Here is a 12,765-nt window from a genome sequence, read left to right as displayed (position 1 = left end):
TTTGGAGAAGCCGTGACATCCTTTAGGTAACCACAGAGTTCTTGAATAAATGAATGTATGATTCAGAAAAACAGACGGACTTTGTTTGCAATTTATTATCAAAGCAAAAGAGGCCTTGACATTAGCTATATCTGCATAGCTAAGACCAGTATGTGTTGGAAGTGTGCAAATTAGATGTTTCTTCATCGTCTTAAATGGATTTTCTCACTGATTTGCAGAATATTGTCTCAGTTGTTTATTTTGCAGTTTCCAATTTCTGCAAGCCAGATATTTGCTAAAGGCAGCCCTAGACATGCAGCGATTTTAAGTATCTCTTGCCACACCATATTAGTAACTGGGAATAGTGTTTCCTAATTTCTGTCTGTGCAGAACTAAATATGGCTCTAGCGAAACTGAACTTCTGCTTTAGCTATCCAAGTCCCTGGGAAATTCAGCACCATGTTTGTTGGTGACTTGGGAAAGTGATTTTTAGACATTATTTACTTCCTGCAGTCCCATTTGAGTTTTATGATCTTTGCAACTTGGATATGAGGTTAACCAAACTTGCAGAAAATCGTGATAATCCTATGGGTTATTGGTGTCTACAGGGACTCTTGCAGAGTTTTCTTTCTTAGTAGTAAAAACCCCATAAAGTGTTTTAGGATAGCAAGCACTGTCCCGTCTCCCTCATGTCATACTTGGCAAAGACAAGGTAGTATATAGATGTCATTTTCCAGCAAAACCCACTCATCACCACATTAAATCTGTTAATTATTACTTGTGCTGCTCTGTAGCTGTTCTGTAGAGCTGATGGCATGATACATTAGATGTTGAAAGACTTCTTAAGTGTTCAGACTGGCCTGTACTAGTGAAAAGTCAGATCATGTACCTGGTGAGAGAAATCTGTTGTTGTGCATTGTGTTAGGAAGCGTCTCTGCACCTTGGTATCAAAATCTGTCAGTTGTGTGATAACAGTCTGTAGCTGTATGTGCACAGTGCCACTTCTGAAGATGACGAAGCAGCCAGTGCTGGTTCTCAGAGGTTGGTGCCTCAGTGTTTCAGCTCATGTCTGCTAGGAGGATGCTTCCTCTTYGTCTCCTGCAGCAAGGCTAGGTGTGAGCCCTGGCGAGGGCTGCTTTGGTTTGTGTGTATCGAATTCACAGCAGTAAACTCATCTTCCCTCCTCTTCTCTGCTTGAGAGTGATCAGGATGTGTGTGTTTCAGAGTGCGAGGGATTTTATATCCAGGCTTTGTGGGGAGGCCAGGTCAGTGCTTGGGCATTCATCTGTGTCATTTCTTCAGCCATAAGTGTGCTGCCAACTCGGACATTTCATTAGTGTGCTGCCCAGCTTTCTCAAGTGATGGCTGATGCATAGTTAGTTATGGGTGATGCGCATAGTTAGGAAAAGGAGGGAGCAYGTTCTCAGTTACTAATGGGAGGGAGAAATCCAGTGTACCTTGTGTTAGCTGTCTGCCTACACCTGTATCTCTTATTTTCAAACATATGCTTTGAGGAAATGGTATGGAAGTCTAAAGAAAATGGCTTAGGTATATTGCAGCTTTCGTCCTCACAGACTGCAGTTTATTTATACTGCTGTTTTGTTACGCTGTGGGATGTGATGTGCAATTCCTTGTGGCTGAGTTCTGTCTAAAATGAGAGTGATGGCTGGAAGTGCGAGCGATTGCATTGGAAACTTCCCTGCCTCCAATGGGGGAGAGTGTTTGAGCTTGAACTCTCCCCTCATTGAGGTCTTTGAAGTCTGGATCTTGAAAACCGTTCTCCACTCCAAAAACCGAACAGCATAGTTGTCCTCCCTCCCTTCTGAGACAGAGTGGGCTGAGCTCCCTTCAGAGCCATTATTGCTGTTCTTTTTATCCTCTGGAGAGGTCGGTACAGAACGACATACGGAAGTAATTATTCCCTGCCTCTCCTCCCAGTAGCTGAGCGAGCCGTGGAAGTTGTGAGAGTTGAGACATCATTAAATCTCGGAGCAGTGTGGAGCGGCTACGAGCATCTGAAGTGAGGGATCCTTGTGGCATTCTAATAGGCAGTGGGGGGGGGGGCTGAGTAACAGGTGGTATTTAGAGACTAATTAATATTTGTGAATAACAATGTGCCATTGGTAAGAAAACAAATCAATCTGCATGTGAATATTTATGATGATGATTTTCAATGCTGCTTGGATCACACCATCCTCTTCCAGCTGCCGTGTCTCCTCTCGTGTCACAACATTTCACATCGAGGTGAAAACCTTCTCTGCTGTAACCATGCTGCCGGGAGCCAGTCAACTGAGCAGCTTCACAGCGTGTGCGTTTTTAGAAGAATATTCTTGACAGTTTGGTATCAGTGGGCCACTAGGTCCCAAACATTTTAAATATTCTTTGCTGGTAGAGTAAGCCATGCAATTTAGCTTGAGATTTCATCCCATTAAGAGCCGAGCCATGCACAGAGATAATGCTATGTTTGAAGAGAAAGCAGGTGTTAAAGGTTGTTCTCCCTCCTAATGTTGTGTGTGAGTGTTTTACAGTAGATCAAACTTGCCTAATGTAGTCTTCATAATGCTTTCATTTAAAATGCTCCCTGTGGTTTGTATTTGTGGAACTGAAAGAGCAGAATCTACTTTGTAGCTTGGTGGGGCCAGGTGTTCTACTGAGCATATGTTCATGCTGTCGTTTGGGAAAGATAATAGGTTTTTAACCTCTGTCGGTGTTAGATTGGGGTATTTATGGAGCTCTATTAAAGCTTTGCCTAGGCAGCTAACCTTGCAATACCAGTTTTTCACAATTTGCCATATTCTTGTGATAAGTTGCAGATTTTCTTGGCCTCTCGCAGTGCCTCGTGCTGTGTCAAACAGCATGGGATCTTACCAAGAAGCAAGGACTTCCTTGCTGTTCCTCAGTGCCATATGAAATGCTCATGGCTGCTGGTGTTGTTTGTTCAGTAAATATTGTCACATAGATTAAGAAAGAAGCTTTGAAGAGTTTCAAAAAATGTTTTGTCTTCCCTTCTGTACTTGATATGCAGAAGCTGTGAAACTGGCAGAAACTCTGCCTGTAGTGCTCCCCCTTCTGGGTCCAGAGGTTTCCGAGGTCAGCTGTGGGTGTTGAACGCTTGTTCCAGGGTATTGCAGAATTACACTTGGCATGCAGAATGTGGAAGTTCATGAGAGCCTGTCTGCTGCTGTTGCTGGCATTGAGTTTATCTTGTTGGTTTTGTGTGTTTTGGGTTTTTGTTTGTTTTAAAAGGGGGAGGATGTAATTTAATGTACTAAAATGCTATTGGTGTGCTATCTCTTTAGTCACTGTAGATCTCTAGCAACCTAAATTAGTATGATGGAGATTGTAGCGTGCTTCATGGAGGAGTTTATCTCCGGTGAACTGCCATTGCCACTTTTGTCACTGCTGAATACATTTTTCTGTTAATGTCTAATCCTAAATAGCAGAAGTCTAGTGTTTATATGTCCTCTCTGTGTAAGCACAGCGTCTGTTTTTGTAAAGTTGGCTGTGGCATTCAAAACTGAATCAGTCTAAAGTTTTAAATATATGTGCATCAGACCAACATAAGCAAAGTAATTTAGAACTTAAGTGATCACTTCCACCTGAACAGCTCCTGTTGTGCAAAGGATTTTCATGGGTCTTAAACTGCGTATTATACAGTGCTTGGTTTGTATTTTCTAAATTGACCTTAAACATCTTTGCTCTTTGTCTCTATCTTAATATTTTCAGTGCAGAAAAGGTTTTTGATGGTATTTTCCCTTCCTTTTACAGCAGTAGGGCCGCTGTGGTGTAGTGGAGAATAGTTGACTTGAACTGCCCCTACTACATAAATACAGAACCTACTTAAGCTTTTGAAAAAGAGGAGTCTTTAATGGAATAAATGCGTGTGTACCAAGGAAGACTGCAATTACAAGTTTTAGAATTATAGAAAATTCCATAGGGTTTCCAAAGAATAAATACAAAAGAAATGCATAAAAAGCAATATCATATTTAGCAGCAGAGACTGATACATGTATGAGAGGAAATTAATATAAATTGTTGGCTTACAGAAATTTCAAGCATTTTCATGCATTTAATAAAGGGTTGCCATTTAAGTAGCTTAAGTATCCCTCTCTGTAGATAACGTGTCCTGGGATTTAACAAACCACTTATTGTTGGGTGAATTCCACTAGATGCGATTGCCATTCTTGCAACAGAGACTAGCTGATGAAGAAAGTAAAAAGAGCCAGTACTGAAATGGTCATCATGTTAGTAGTGGGGGAAGGAAGAGAACAGGTTTGTACAGTCTTTTTCTATTAATTTAGCCTTTGAGAATCTCTGTCATGGGCTAGGTGTTATATAAAACAGAATCAAAACATTGTTTCTGCCCACAAAACCTTCTAACCCAAGTTGTTTTGACTCAGATGAGGCATTAGCTGGTTTCAGATCATCTGGGGAGCAGTGGGAGCTGGTGAGACACCGCCTGGTGGGGAGGTGGAGGTGTCATGCAGCAGCCCAACCATAGCCAGGTTTTTGGTGAACCTGACTGAAAAAGAGCATTTAAAGGAAAGCATCAAGGCAGAGGTGTGCAGGTTTGAAAGAGGGAGCCCCGGAGAGACTGGTAAAAAGTTTCAGTGGCATTCTCCCCCCCCCCCYTTTTTTTTTTTTAAATRCTGACCTGAGGGTTGTAGACTGACAATATGGGACAGCTGAAGGTGGGAGTTGGCCACCTGATACTGAGAGAGAGAGATGCTGGTGTGAAGATTGGGGCCCTGTATACAAGGGCAAAAAGTTTGCCACGTGCCACATACAAGGGATTTTGCAGGGGCCGAAGAAAGAGGGACAGCATGGTCAAAGTTGGGAAAAAACATGTAGAACTGCATTCTGAATGGGTTTTGACAGGGTAGGACCTCAGGAGTTAGAGCAGGAACACGTTCTGAACGACTGCAGCCAACGTTGCAAATGTATGCCAGAAGTAAATATAGTAGAGTAAGCACTGCTAGAGTCATTGAAGTCAATGCTGCATAACATAAAATTGCATAATATATTTATTTGTGAAGGTTATTAAGGCACAGTTTCAAACTGATCTGAGTCCTTGGAAAGGCGATCGTTTTCTGGTTCCCTAGGCTGAGGTTTCGTGATACGGCTGAGTTTGACCTGATGGCACGCTGCACGCTGGAAGGGGTGAGCTTGCCATTTCCCTTGTACTGCTCTGACGCTTGTCTGACCTGCTCACAGGCTGGTTCAGCTCACTGTACTGGGAGAAATGAACTGCCCTCTCTCCCCCAGAAAAGGGAATGGATTTTTGCTGGTTGGGTGAGCTCAGCTTGGGCAGGGATCAGACAGAGTCTCAAAGCTGTGCATGAACAAGAGGGTAGGTGCGGGGTCTATAAGTGCACGTGGGGGTATATATGCTCCTTTTTGTGACAGCAAGCTGGTAGATTGTCTGAGCCATATATAAAACTTGGGAGTTGAAGTGAATTGGCATTGCTCCTGTCTCAGCACTGAGTTGGTGCGTGACACAGCAACCRTCAAATACCCTGATTTCAGGGCGTTATCACACTCTTTGAAAAGTACTGAAAATGTTTACAAAAAGAGTACTTTGTAAATGATAAAGACTAAGTAATGCATTTCACACATTCGCATAATTTTGAATCTTTTATCCTCTTGAGGACTGTAGTCATTCGGCTCGTTTTAGAGAACACTTAACGATGTAATCGAGCTCAAACCGTCTGTTACCTAGCTGAACTGACACCGAACATAAGTCTGTTCTGGGGGAGATTACTCATGTTCTCTGTAACCTGGCAAGTGTCATTGAGCACAATGCTCAAAGGACGACAGAGGTGGGAGGCATGGCCAATGCTATGAAGGGTCAAGATACCTTATGAAAGAAACTTGAGACCTGGAGTGATGGAAATAGGACATATCTTGGTGCTGATAGCATTTGAGCTCATGGGCTTAAGAGGAGCTGGTAAGAGAAATTTTTGCTCTAAGCAGGATGGAGGGGATCACCAATTGGAAATGCTGGAGAACCGCGTTTTGATTTTTACATAGTCACAAGATGATAGTGAGTCACGAGTGTGACTGTGTGKGGGGGAAAAAGCAAAGTGGGGTAAAGAAAGAAAATAGATAATCCTATGAACAGAGATCCCACCTGAGAGAGAACACAAAGAACTTGGTTTGGGTGGTAAATGAGTACTGAAAGAGAGGTGGTATAATTCATCTTTATAAATACATCAGGGAAATAAACACTAGGGAGAGAAAAGCTATTTAAGCTGCAGGATCAATGTTAGCATGAAAACAAAGGGATAAAAACTCAGTCAGGAATAAATGTTAGGCTGAAAATTAGAAGATTTTTGTCAATCAGAAGAGTTCAGTTCTGACATAGGTATCAGATATGGAAATTGAGGAAAAACATCATCCATGCTTTGGAGGCTGATGGCTTTCTGATCAGGGCTCTTGGCCGCGGTGCTTGTGAGAGAGGGCTGGAGCTAGTGTTTCGAGAAGGAGCCCCCTTTCATTTCCACATTGGTGTGTGGTGGTGGATTATTGTGATGGGGTCATGTCAAAGTGGGAATGGGGAAATTGTCCCTTGCTGTCACAGTTCTAAAAAAAATRTCTGAATGGGAGTATGTGCTTGAACCTGACTGCTTTTTTCCCAGGATGGAAAATTCATGTCAGTAAGTGAAGTTTTAACCTTTACAGCTGTGTCTGTGAATTTCTTTGCTGCTGTGGTCATTTATGACACTTTTTTTTTTTTTTTAGGTGTTTTTATGGCCTCTGTCACAGTAGTGTCTCAGTGTCTCCCAGGCATTTATGGATTTATTCTGAGAACGTTCCTGTGAGGTAGGAAAACATTATTACCTTTATTTTACAGACTRGGAACTGAGGCACGGTGCGATAAAGGTTACAGGAGGAGTTCCTGGCATAGCCAGCAGTCAAAATCTGATTGCCAGCAACTTGTTTATTGTCCTAATCGCAACCCCAGCTACCTGTCTTTGTGTGGGTTTTTTTTTTTGTTTTTTTTTTTTGTCTCCTGTTCCGAGTTTTTGTACAAACAACCTGCAAAGGGCTGGGAGGACCTGTGGAAAATATGACTAGGGTTACTGATGTCCTTTTTTTAACAGTTACTTACGAGTTGAAATGCTTTTCTAAAAATATCAGCAGATCTGTTTATGTTAAATCATTAACTTGTTTAGACTTTCAACAGATAAGCTGTCATAATTCTTTGAGTCAGTAACTCCTTTATCTTACCTGTCTGGGCTTGTGATTGTTGAATTCTTATTMTGCCTAAGCTAATGCCATCTCAATCACCTAAAGCAATGCCAAGAATTTCATCATCCATGCAAAGATCTGATTCATGTCAAGACAGGTGTAAAGTTTCTCAAGCACATTTATGTATAATTACTGTTTAACTTTATTTTTCAAAGGTCTTTCCAAGCCAGCTAAAACGTTCAGCTTTGAGCTCCCAGATTCTCCCAGAAATCGGATTTCAGTGCCTGATTAGTGGTGCTGATCCCTTTCAAAACTATTGCAAAGTTCCCGACACGTGTGCACACTGAGTTATCATTTACATCAACTCTCATGAATAACAGCTTGAAAWTTTTTTTTCTCCCCTTCAAGTAAGGAAGTTTTAAGATAGCTCTCCCTTGAGCCTTTCTTTCCCTTCAAGTTGGTATGTAAAGCATGGCTTTTACTGCCTTAAAATTTTTTTTCAAGTTACAGCAACATTACAAATTATGAAGACACCAGCAGACTCTCACAATTAAATATTTTTATTGTCTATTAAAATAAGGAACATTATTAAAATGATAACACTGCAAAGAAGTATTTAATACCAGCTTTGTAATTTTGCAGTCTGTAAAATACACACATAGAATGATATTTATGCTCTTTATTAATGTATATTACATGCCTCTGTGTCCCCAAGAATGAAGCCCTAATGACTCATGAACTGTCGCAAAGTGTACTAAATAAGATTAAAGAGCTGGCCAGTGACCTTAGCAGTCAATTAGGCCATGCATTACTCAGCCCAGTATTTGTGGAGTGCAGAAGGGAAGCTGAAACTCTTTAGCTAAGATGCTGATGTTTGAAGCAAAYAAGGTTTCTTTAAAACCAGGAACTGGGCTTGTTGCTTAAGTGGAGATCGAAGCACTTACCGTGGGTATGTCCTTGCGCGTGTGCGTTTGAAAGTACTGCTGGCGTGGTCCTGGGAAGGTGAGAAAAGGCGGATAGCGAAGCTGGAGGAGAGCCAGAGCTGCGAGGCTCCAAGCCTTTTGGGCCGGGCTCTGCGGGCGCAGGTGGCGTTTGGTCAGGCACCTGGCAAGCGATACGGAGACGGTGCTCGGCTGGCGGGACGTGCGGTCCGAAGTGCTGTGCAAAGATGGCGCGAGCGGGAGGGCTGGTTTCAGAAACCTTGCGCTTCACACGCATGATAGCACAGGCCAGAGCCGCCTAGCACGGCATGTTGAACGCTTGTTTCCCTCCGAGGTGCGCCCGGGCCTGGCGCGGCCGCGCTGGGATGCCTGGTGGGATGCGAGCAGGACAGATGGGAGCGTGCGCCCGCCGCTGAGCGGAGCGCCGAGACGGGTCTGCCTGTCCTGCTCGGTGACACCGTCGGTTCAGGGCCGTGCTCCCCGCCGGGTCCCCTCCGCCCCTGCGCGCCTGCCCGCCCGCCCGGCCGCGGCCTCCAGGGCGAACCCGGGCGCCCGAGGCCAGCAGAGCCTCCGGGATGAGCGCGTCCGCGAGGCTGCCTCTCCGTGGGATGCGGAGACGGACCCAGAAAGCGCTCTGATTGTGGGAGAATCCCTAGCGCCTTTGGGGGTCTCGCTTCTTACCTAATCACCCGCGCAAAGTCGGGCGTTGCCGTGGGAAGCGGGGCAGGCAGGCCGAGCTTGGGGGCGTCCGCCAGCCCGGGAGGGCGCTGAGCGTGAAGAGCAGGCGGGGCCGGAGCAGCGGCTGGGTCACGCTGCGCCTGAGCTGGCGGCTTTGGTCGTGCTGCTGTTCGGCAAAGCGGTGGTCTTCAAAGGCCTCTTGGTTTTCTATCTTTTTTTTTTTTTTTCATCTTGTGATGTTATGTATGTTTTCAGCTGACCCTGAAAAGTCGTTCTGTCATTCTTAGTGTAAATTCAGGTTTCCGGTAAATAAAATATGATGGACCTGGCCCATACAAAATGTACCTGGAAGTATGGTCTGAGTGGCATGCAATAACATCTTTTAAAGTAAATCTTTTTTTAACTACATAAATTGGGCAGAATCTCACCAGTCTAGGTCATAGTTTAACTGTAGGGTTTTCTTTTAAAACCATTTTCTCAATAAAGTCTGTCTGTTCTGATTGGGGGGCAGGGGAACCCAGAAGAAAAATCACCCTTTGCTGCCCAAATGAATGGGAGAAGAAAGACAAATGCCTTTTCAATCACATCAGGCTGAATCTAAAGCATCAAGGAATGATTCTACAGGAGAGCCCCTGAAGATAAACTGCAACCTGGATTAGCAGAATTCAGATTAAGTTTTCAGGAGTTTGGAGACTGTATTGCATCCTGAAGCATTCTTTTGACATTCATTTAAACTAAAATTGTTGTATAGTCACTCTTTCAGGGATATGTAGAAATATATAAAGTTTTGATTTAAATGTTACAATCCTGAAGTTATTAAACTTGGTAAAGTGGAGACTGCTTGAAAAAATTTTAAAAAACCCCCACTATTTTCCATGTGAAGTAGTTACTGCTAGAAAAATATGTTTGTGATTGAGGTTTTGGGGATATTTTTGTGCAGCATTACCACTGAAAGTTGGACGTTTTGAAATCACAGTTAAAACAGACTTCTGCACATGGTTAGTTTTTTTCATTTTGACTAAAATAGTGACAGTTGTCATCAGATAACAGTCATCTTATTCTTTGAATCTTTTTATTTTTGAACTTATTTGCATTTTGGAAAATGTTGTGATAACGTGTTCTCATTTAAAGGCTTTTCTGTAATATAGGTTATGTATTTGTGCAACACACTGGCACAAAGCTTATGCAATTCAAAGTGATTTGATTGTGTTATGCCAAATTGGCTGGAACGTACTAATACTTTAATGCAAAACAATGAGATACCCATTACTTTTCACTCTAATTTACTCAACAGTATTTTCTAGCTGTATGTTAAATGACAGCCTCCAAAGGTAATCAGCTGAACCCACTGACATAGCTCAGCGTTCTTTATGTGTGGCTGTGTATGGTTTTTTGGACTTAAAATATGAGAATTGACACAGAGTCTTTACAAGTCTTTTTATCTCGCAAATGAGTGGAGTGCTTTAATATATTGGTGCCCAAAGGGCATGACTGTTGGTGATTTACCTGGTTTCACATAGGATATGTTGGAGAATGCATGTGGAGAGGGAGGGGTGGGTTTTCCGGCTACAAATTTGGACTAGTAAAATTCATTTCTGCTTTGAAGCTGTATGTTTTAACTGCTCTACATGGATATACATTTTCAAAAGTGTTTTTAGGAAAAACAGTATCAGCAGAAGCTGGAGATATGACAGTATTTAACCATATTTGCAAAACTGAACGTAAGTATTAGCCCTCTGGTCTTTTTCATTTCCTTTTCTATTATATAATCAGCATATTGGTAGGTGGCTTTTGTGTTGTCACTTTACCTGTTTAATTAATTTAGCTATCTGAAGGTTATGCAATAAAGGTAGAATCATCATAACTGGCAATGTTACTTTGTCATCCCACGTAGTCAGCACTTGCTAGCACTCTGGTGCAATGGGTTTGAATAGCTGCCATGCCATGTGTGTGTTTTTTAAACCMGAGACAAGTGCTGAACTCATTAAAAATACATGCTACATAAGTTAATGTGCATAAGAAGTTTTGCTACTGAGATCTCCTTTGAGGATACATTTAACTCTAATTAACTTGGTTTCATTCTATTTGGTATCAGCATAGGCTTGTTTGAAACCATCCAGTATTGGTTAGACTTCTGTTTTGAAGTAGAGCTGAATGGGATCACAAATTAAAAAAAAAAAAAAAAAAGTGTTGTGAATATGCATGGGATTTCTGGTGCCTGTGGACTGCCACTGCAGCTCCCTTAGCTATGCACTGCTGACAGCAGCAAAGAGCTCGTGCACAAGCTGAGACACCGGTGGTGGGTTTTCTGGGTGCCGTTCTCCGTACCACGTGAATGTGCATCGAGTTGCACTCCCAGGCAAAACTGGGGGTTCCTAAAGATGCCTGAAATTACTAGGTTTGTTCTGCTGAAATTGAACAATTGCATGATACCAAACTCCTCTGACTAAAATAGATCCTGATTTTTTTTTTCCCAGTAGCAAAATAAGGAGCAACAGCATAGGAAATTACCAGTTTTTTAGTTGGTCTGGCTTTTTGTCTCTGTTCATGCTTTCTTTCTATTCATTATTAGTTCAAGGATAATTTTCAGGTAGTCTGCTAATTATGATTAGTTTTTCCGTGGAGGCAAGCAGCATGAAAGGGATTACTGATACTGATACTTGCATTGGGAGCAAATACATGGAGATATGTGTATATATATTTTTATATATATATATATATATATATGGATTGGAAATATGTTGTTTGGTTTTTTTGTGTGTGTGTGTGGGGGGGGGGGTTTGGCCTAAGAGTGTTGGAAACCAAGCTGTGTTATTATGTCCAATAAAACAGATTTCAGTGAAAGCAGATTATAGTATTTTGTGAGGGACTGTTTTTACTTTATCACTCTGAAAGAAAATACTTGCAGATCCATATTCAAGAGTAGACTGCTGTATTTTGTATAAATGGAAGAATGTATTCATTTGCTGTATTTTCAACACAGCTAGCAATAGAGAATATGATCTTTTTTTTCTTATTTTTAACTGATACTGGGGTTGCATTCTTACAAAAGATTTTCTAGATAGAAACCTCAGGTAAAACAGATACTGGATTTAAAATTGTAAAAAAAAAAAAAAAAAAAAAAAAATTTGGAGTGTTCATTATTTCCTGAAAATTGGACCTTTTAAAGTATTTCAGGTTGGATACACTAGAAGTTGAGGCATTCAAATCACTAACTGCTTTTGAGAACGACAGCCAGAATCTCCGTTAGCGTTGCATCTTCTGCCTAGGGGATCACAGAGCGGAGACTATGTCTTTGAGGATGGAAGCRGAGCAGTTTAGGAAGTTCCTGTGCTTCAGCTGAGATCTGGTAGCCGAGCACACAACCATGTCTAGATTGTTTCGCTGAAAAACAAAATAGAAATCACAGAAGATGATCTAAGGTTGTCTGTTCTGCTTTGCATAGAAGCAAACTAGCTATGCCTCTGTAATGAGCTACCATCTCTCAGCTAGAAGGATGGTAATTTCCAGTTGATGAAAGGTGAATTACAGCTATAACAGGTGGGTGCATTAAAATTTTAATGTGCTTCAAGATACCTTTCTGTGTTCAGAAAGAAGTGGGACTTGCTGTGCTAGTTTGGACCAGTGGTCAGTCTAATTCAGTACCCTACCTCCGGCAATGATTAGTGCTAGATAACTAAGGGACTGCTACAGGAAATCATGAATTTGATTATCAAATATTTTATCTGCTGGGGAAGCTTTCTATGGTGTTTTCTTTTTTCTTTTTTTTGATTTATCAAACCAAAACAGGCTGGTTTCACCACTGAAGGTGTCCCTTTTAATGTGCGGTTAATTTTTTTTTTTTAAATCTTTCTTTGCAAAAAATGAGTTATTTACATTTCTTAATGTTTTCCCTTTAGACATCTCAGCTGAAGGTTAGTGTAAGCCATATACAGTCTTTAACTGGGCTGGGTCTGCTTTTTTTTTTCTTTCTTTC

At 41.8% G+C, this 12,765-nt stretch overlaps 1 protein-coding gene across 1 annotated transcript in view; it reads left to right on the top strand.

Moving 5' to 3' along the window:
* Nucleotides 1-6,719: 6,719 nt before the first annotated feature.
* The window catches only part of PTPRF (protein tyrosine phosphatase, receptor type F), a 300,767-nt gene continuing 294,721 nt past the window's right edge, over nucleotides 6,720-12,765 (top strand). The window contains exon 1 of the mRNA XM_026086910.1: nucleotides 6,720-6,801. The gene's annotated coding sequence lies outside the window, so the exon portion shown is untranslated. The remainder of the gene's footprint in view (nucleotides 6,802-12,765) is intronic.

This window comes from Apteryx rowi, unplaced genomic scaffold (assembly GCF_003343035.1).
Source record: "Apteryx rowi isolate R43461 unplaced genomic scaffold, aptRow1 scaffold_7, whole genome shotgun sequence".
NCBI classification, from domain to species: domain Eukaryota; kingdom Metazoa; phylum Chordata; class Aves; order Apterygiformes; family Apterygidae; genus Apteryx; species Apteryx rowi.
Note: the sequence above shows the minus strand (reverse complement) of the source record. Positions and strands in the feature narration are given on the sequence as shown.